Below are 8,534 nucleotides of genomic sequence, written 5' to 3'. Positions count from 1 at the left end.
ATGCTGTAAACACTTAAACATAAATTCATGATTTAAAGTATCATATGCCTTTTCAAAATCTGAAAAAAATAAAAGACCGGGTATTTGTTTGTTTTCAAGGTATTCGATTATTTCGAAAATTAGTCTGACATTCTCCCCAATATACCTCCCTTTTAAGAAACCTGTTTGTGAAGGTGCTATTATTGAGGATATCGTTTTTTTAATTCTATTAGCGATGGCTTTTGTAGCTATTTTGTAGTCTACATTAAGTAATGATATTGGTCGCCAATTTGTTAAAATAGTGATATCCTTGTTAGGTTTAGGGATTAGTGATATAATGCTTTGTTTTTTTAAATACAGTTAGATGTCCGTGTATAAATGAATAGTTTATTGATTCGATGAAAGTTTTTTTAATGTTATCCCAAAAGGTTTTATAAAATTCTACCGTTAGTCCATCTGAGCCCGGGCTCTTGTCATTTTTCATTTCTTTTAAGGCATTATAACATTCTTCTTCGGTTAGGATACCTTCACACATATTTTTATTGTTTTCACTAAGGCGGTTTATCGGTGTGTTAAAGAAATCAATATTTGATGTTTTATCATACTGTTTTTGATAAATGGATTGATAGAATTTCACTTCTTTGTTAATATTTCAATTTGATTTGTTATAAATTTATCATTCACTTTTATACATTTAATAGTTTTCTTCTCTGCGTGTCTTTTTTCTAGGTTTGCGAAAAAAGCACTGTTTTTTCATTACTTTCAACGTATATTGCTTTTGATCGCAGTAATATACCGTTGATTTTTTTGTCTCTTAAATTATCCAATAACATTTTTTTATTTGATAATTCTTTTGTGTATTTATTATCCTTACGTATCAAGTTTTGTTCAAGAGCTTCTATTTCTTGAATTAGTTCTTTTTCTTGTTGATTGTCTTCTTTTTTCTTTTGACTAGCAAATTTTATAGTTACATTTCTAATATTTCCTTTTACCAATTCCCATTTAGTGTTTGCGTTTGGCTGTTTATTGTTGTTTAAAACTTCTTGCGATGTGTTTTTAATTAGTGATTTATATTCGGTATTTAACAGAAGGCTGTTGTTTATTTTAAAATAACCAGGTCCCCGTTTTTGTGATATGAAATTCATTTTTAATATAACACATGAATGATCTGTTTTATATCCTGTTTGAATAATGCAATTTTTTGTTATATTGCATAATGTATCTGTGATAAGAAAAAAGTCAAGTCTGCTGAAAATTGGCGGTTTACCGTTAGAGTGCCATGTAAATTGACATTTATTAGGATTATGCATTCTCCAAACATCGATTAAATTATTTTTGTCTATAATTTTATTTAAGTTATCTCGACAATGTTTATGCGTATCGTTTTTCTTGTCTAAATTAGTGTCTAAAACAGTATTAAAGTCACCCCCGATTAAAATATTTTCGTTGGTATCTTGTAAGAATTAAGCTAGAGTTTTGAAAAGAAGGGTGTCGTCCTTGTTAGGCCCATAAATATTAATAATCGTAAGACTTTGTTCATTGATTTCTAGTGTTAAGGCTTGAAGACGACCCGGTATAATTTCTTTGTAATTTAATATTTTTACTGGCAGCGTATCGTTAATGAGGATTGCTACTCCTTCGCTGTTTGATTTCGTGCCACTAAAATAGGCTTGTCCCTTCCACTCCCGTTCCCATGATTCTACTATGCTTTTGGTCGAATGTGTTTCTTGCAAAAGGTACAACGCAAATTTTTTATTTCTTAACCATTCGAAAACTTGATTTCTCTTTTGTTTATTATACCTAAACCTTTAACATTCATTGATAATATTACTGTTTCCATTTTACTTTATAGTATTTTGATTTGAACCAGTCAGAGAGCTTCCAGTCATTCAATTGTGTCAAAAGATTCATTTTTTAGTGCTACCAAAGTATTATTTGTTGACGTGTTTTATTATAAAAAGAATCCTTCCAAACAAGGGTGTTAGCGACCCTTAACTATTCATTATTTCTATACATGTAAGTATTTACTGTACAAGCAGTTGTGGCTTTTTACTTATTAATACAAGAGTATTTTTCCAGCTATTTACTTCACTCAATTTGTGTATAATCATGTGAAGTTAATGTGAATAAAAAAATATTAATTGTAATGCCAATGTAGTTAGACTATTTGTTTTTTGAATATGTGTTTAGTGCTCGTTTTAATTTTGTTAATAGCGTGTTGTTTTTTTTCTGTTAAAAGAAGGTATTACATCACGATATTGTAACATCGTATGTACAAGTACAAGTACTTAATTGATGGTATAAGTTACATTGTGCAAATATACATCACAATAAAAATTAATCATAAAAATGCAATACATGTAGATATAGTATCATGCAGAGTTTCTAACGCAGAGTGTTCAACGCAGTTTTAGTATTATTTTTATATCTAGTTTAGTACACACAAAAAAGTAACATATGTGTAACCATTCTGTTGTTATTTTTTTAACTTGTGTATCTCAAGATTACGTATACTTATTACCAAATAATTTACCATTAAAATGTCTACAAATGTTATTCATCATGCTTACAATTATTCTTACGCAAATGATCTATATATATCTTCTTTTTTAATTTCAAATTAAAGCCAAAAAAATGACTCTTTAAGCTGTTATACTATATTACCTTAGAACTAGTGTACTACACAATAAAGGTATTTTTTTAGTAAAGTCGAAAAATCAAGATAAAAATAGCATACTTGTATAAAAAAACACACAATTTCATCATATACAATTAGAAAAAGACTATATAACATCTTCCCAATTACAGATATTTGATTAAGATTCACATAAAATAAAACAGTTACCACAGCTTAAGCAATGGTGTACAACACAGTATGAAAATATGCTTTTTCGATATGTTCCACTCATGAGAAATGCCTGTTTAAATAAAATTTACATTTATTTGCAGTTGTTTGTCTATGATTAAACATTGAGCTTTAATGAACATTCGTACACTTATCATCAAATTGCATCACATTATGTATATGCTTGACCCTATTAAGATCTAGATTTATCTCTTTTTTTAAAGTTCAAATTAAAGCATAAAAAGACTCTTTAAGGTGTTATACTATATAAACTTAGCAACATTGTACTATATAGTATAGGTATCTTTAAGAGTATGGTTTAAACTAAAGGCTAAACATAGCACAAATGTATCAAAAGAAAGATCATATACAGTTAAGGGTACGTACTATTCATTATATTCTCAATTATACAAATTTGATATACATTTGATACATAGATACACATTTGATGGAAATGTTACAATTTACATTTCCTTTCAATAGTTTGTCATTGATTTAACTTAGCGTTTTTATAAAAATCCACACACTTATCAAATTGTATAACAAAATACATATGCTAACCCTATTTGTCACTCTCACATCGAAAAAAACAACAACAAATACATAAAAACTGTGAGATTGACTAAGGGTTAATAAAGGACATGTTAAATTAATGTAAGATGTAATTAATGTACTTTACAGGCACATTTTTATTTTTAAGATTAAATAAATAACACCCCCCGCATTATAAAAAATGAACGAACAAAGGTTACTCTCACATTGAAAACGAAATTGTGAGAATATCCTTGGGGTGTATGGTAAAAAAAAATTCACTTTACCAGTTACAACGGCTTTTCTTGTTTATGCCTAGTATTGTATTTCATGCACTTTCTGAATAAAAACACACACACACAACACAAACATATTCATCCGCAAAAAAACAATCTTACTTGCTTTTAGTTGTGCACCATTTTACTTTGCATAAAAAATTATACGATTTTATTTAGTGTTATTATTTAAAAAAACATACACTTCTGATTTATATATTTTAAAAATAGGAGCTGTGTATTTCGCCTCGTGATGCAAGTATAGTATGCTAATTTTAACTTAGTGTATCCTTTTACAGTGTATGTACCTTCATATTAAAACATCTACAGACTCTTATCGTCATAAAGGGATTGTAATTTTCAAAGCTTACATATAAATCCAATATTTGACATTATTTGTTGTCTTAATTACAATACTTTATTTATACGTGTTGAGTGTTTCTCATTGTATAAACAACTTGATGTAATACGCTTTTAACTCACATTAGTGTATACTGGAGAAAAAAACAACATGCATTCTATTTCTTAACTAGAGAAACATATATAATTGTACATAGTATTAAACTACTCTGTGGACTTCTATGGCCATGGTAACTCCAACCAGTATTTGAAGTTACTGAAGTGTAGTGTGTGCACGTGGTAGTGATAGTCTCTATATTTTATGCTGCCTTCATTGGTCCATGTCGATTGTATGAGGTCTTTCCTCTTCAGTCGTACACTTCGAAACACCTCTTGGTTAAGTCTTGTCAGGTCTTCATTTATATACAGTTTCTCGCCTTTAAGGTTCTTTTTTTCGCGCATTATTTGGGTCTTCTTCATCCGGGATTGCAGTTTTACAATAATTTGTCGGTGTTTATTTTGTTCAAACTTTCCCACTCTGTGTGCTATGTCAATGTCTTCCTTGACTAGATGGATTGTCGGCATTTTTGCATTAAGTGTTTTCAATACTATGTTCACAGATTCTTCAGCTGTTTCTCTTTCTTTATCTACACTAAATGTTAGCGTTAAGTACGCGATAAAACATTTAATAATATAATAATTAATAAAAAAAGATAGCTCTTGATTTCCTCAGGTGAATATGTTTTCCAAAACATTCGCACCAATGCGGAATTCATTCACGAAAGTTATTGCGCGTAAGACCTTCTAACATAAGAAAGAGCTGTCTATCATTTGGAAGTCAGGTCCCAAAATGTGCTTAAAAGGAAGTTTAGTTCCAAAAAGGGGGGTTAATCCGTTATAATTCGGCATTAAATGGATTAATAGACATAAAAACGCGTCGAGATAATAAAATACTCGTGATTTATGTTATATTTTACTGTAAACATGCACAAATATTGTTTATTATGAGAGAAAATGATATTCGAACATCCAACATCTCGAAGGTCAAGAAATTAAACAACAAATTTTTCGACGGTTTTGCTTCAATAACTTTTTTATTCCGACGTCTTCGGCATTGAAACAAAAAACCGAGGGGAGCGCAAACACCGTAGAGCCGAAAGGGCTTATTCATTTAAAAGAAATGTAAATATAAACTGGCTTACCGGGTAAAAATATCCGCTACTCCTTCACAAAAAACATTAAAACGACGCCATCCTTGAAGCTTTGTTCCAACTTTCTCACTTAAACGCGGTAAGCTCTCGTATACGCATGCCCCCTGTACATAGTCGGTTGGAATATCCGATACCGATTTCGAGCTCTTGAATAAATTGTAGTTTTATACAAAAGCTTGCCTATATACCGGGGTACATTACCAAGTACATGTACAAAGGGACTACTTTTTTACCCTTTCTCTTCCCGTTGATTTCTTCTTAAATTAGGATTTATACATGAATTGGATGTGTATGTTTCAAATCAATCAGCTCTATATAAATGAAGGCCGTAAGTTATCAATCCAATGCAGCGTATCTTTTAATTCATTGAACTGAATACAAAGCAAATCGCTACACTTCATGTGCTTGCCTGCTTAAAGAAACATATCTAAGCTCTTAAAGGGGATTTAACTAGGGTCCCACGCATGGTAACCAGACACTCTAACCGCGACGCTAAAGAACTTACTAAACTGCACAGGTGTTTGAATGGAACTTACTTCACTACATTGCTAACGAAATCACTAGATTGCAACATTCAGTTCAAGGACACTAATGTCTGCTTTTTGAACGCAGTCATTTTAATTAAAACGATTGTGTGTTCACGATGGATTATTATGATAAAATGCGAATTAAAGTGTGGGAATATTAAACTCGAAGGAAAACGTTGAGACCGCATTGTTCGATATCTTTAAAACGTAAAATGTACTCGAATTACGCGCTGTTTTGTTAAACAATTGACGAATGAAGAAAAGTGTCAGTGAAATATCGATGTTGAATTAAAAGGGTATTTTTTATAAATAGGTCGTTCCTTTGTCAATTGATCAAATAATCTATCCAAAAAGAATTGCCTGCTTACACCAAGTGCTTTTAATTTGAAAAGATGGATAACGATGAAGAAATGTATATTTTATGTTGTGTGCATAATTTTAACTCATAATGGAAGCATACAAAACTGGACGAAATTACACATGGTAATTACACAACATTGTTTCGTAAAACGAGAGCCAGTAGATGTTTGGCTTTTTCTATGCCTGTTTGTAAAATGTTTGTACAAAGAAGAGTTTTTCGGCGTAAGCTGTATTAAGCCAGCTTTTCACCCTGACTTGACCTTTGTAAGTGTCCAATAATATTCAAATAAAATTTCCCGCGGCTAGGTACGAATGAATACACCTCATTTATTCCATTGGCTGATTTGAGTATAACACCAGAACATTGGAAGCATATCCGCGTCTTTGTAACACTGTTTTACTGCATGAAACAATTTTATCTCTAATGAAAAGGCTCAATAGATAGAACAGTTTTACAATCAATTTTCGACATAAATACAGTTTGTGCGTTCACCTGAATTACCAGCGCAAAAGCGTTTATACTAAAGGCTATATTCTCATATTTAGTACTTACTTGCATTGCATTTCAACCCGCGAGGTTTCGGGTCAATTCGCGGCCAGTGTGTGAAATTCAGAGTTTATATACAGTTCATCACCGGAGTTCGCAGAAGGGGTTGCGATCTTTTCATTGAAGGAAAAAATTGGAATCTATGCTATTTTTGTCTGATGGAGTAAATAGTTCGTTTAGTCGCTTTGTCGATATATCAATATTTTAGGCACAGCTGTTGCCTTGGTCGTGTACAGTTGGCGTAAACAAGCCGTCGTTTCAGCAGCAGAATTGTTACCTAACTTTAATGCATTGCATTCCAATCCGCAAGGTATCAAGGTCAGTTTGCGGTCAGTTGCAGAAATCTTTATATAAACGCCGTCTCGTAAACTTTGTGCACTTGAAGTCTGTTTTGTTCAGAAAGATACTAAATAAAGATATTCGGCGATATTATTGTGGTATGTCAATAATCGATTTTTAATATGTTTTCAACATTTGCATGATAAGGACCAATTTTGATATAATTAATTAGAAATATTTATCCATTTAGACCAGTTTATTAAGCATGAGCACAATAATTCACTATACTATAATTATGCAATTAAATAAGATTCGAGTATTGCCGGCTGACCTATATGCACTCGTTTATTTTCATGTTTCTTGTGTTTTTTCTTTCTGTAAATATAGATATCTGAGTAATAATATCACATAAAGCAAAATAAGCCACGAAATCTGACGCATCACCCCGTAATTGATTTGCTTGTGATGTAGCTAAGAACTGCGCAAAAAAAGGCATCCGCTACTTTTAATCTCATAGAGATAACTTTTGATCGTTCATAAACATCGACCACAATCAACGCCGTATATCTTTTTTAAAGATATTTCTTGTTATTTATAAACTAAAATTAACAATATCGGCGGGGATAAATTCTGAATCATGCTTGATTATATATATATATATAATATATATATTGTAAGTTCAAAATGGAAGCCATTTTTGTTTCTTATATTTTGAAGTGGTGGAACAAGAATTTAAGTTCGGACAAAACTGCATGTTTTCTACTACTGAGTGTTTTATTTCAGGTTCAGTAAATTTAATATGTTGTTTCGTTTTTTTGGCAATTAAAGACCACTATTTTGGTTGCATCAGGAACAAATAAAATATAAACAAGTGTAGGATAAATAGAATACTATGTTAGCGTCGTTGCGAACTTGAATTTATACGACTCGTCTTAGAATGGCTTACACGGCTCGGCCATGTAAACCTTTCTTCAACCCGTCGGATGAATTCAAGTACACAATGACACTTACATAGTATTCTCTATATCATACAGAAGGTAGAATACTCCATTCCTGGGACGGGGCTACTGTTAAGTTTATTCGTCACTATGTTAACACTCAACACCAATTATAATTAACCAAATGGCAATTTTCTACCAAAGTCACATTCAACCGAGAAATTATATTATACTGTTTTATATTTATTTTAGTGTCAAATTTCAATTTTAATTATAAAAAGCATGCGAAAATACGAAAATATTGAGGACATATGTGAAAGAACTTAATTTGTACCATGGTGTTAAAGGGGGTTAGTTTTTTTTATATAAATAAAGCAAGCTACGCATTATGTTTTAAGATTAAGGCTTCGTTATGACTTGCAGTTACATGGAAGTGTACTAACTGTTCGAATTAACAACCATTTATAATTGTCTATATATATACTTAAATAAACAATACATTAATCAGATAATTAGTCAATTATATATGACTTTACCAAATAATACCAACTGTCCAATTGCAGTATATGTTTATATAATTTAATTTCTTATTTAAAAACTCGGGACAATAAATATACAGCATACTCATAGCCTTCAATAACTTTACGAATATAAAATAACAAGACACATTCCGATGCTCTTTTTTATTCGAGAGAAAGGTACA

This window comes from Dreissena polymorpha, chromosome 3 (genome assembly GCF_020536995.1).
Source record: "Dreissena polymorpha isolate Duluth1 chromosome 3, UMN_Dpol_1.0, whole genome shotgun sequence".
NCBI classification, from domain to species: Eukaryota; Metazoa; Mollusca; class Bivalvia; order Myida; family Dreissenidae; genus Dreissena; species Dreissena polymorpha.
The sequence above is the reverse complement of the archived record's forward strand: the minus strand, read 5'-3'. Positions refer to the sequence as shown.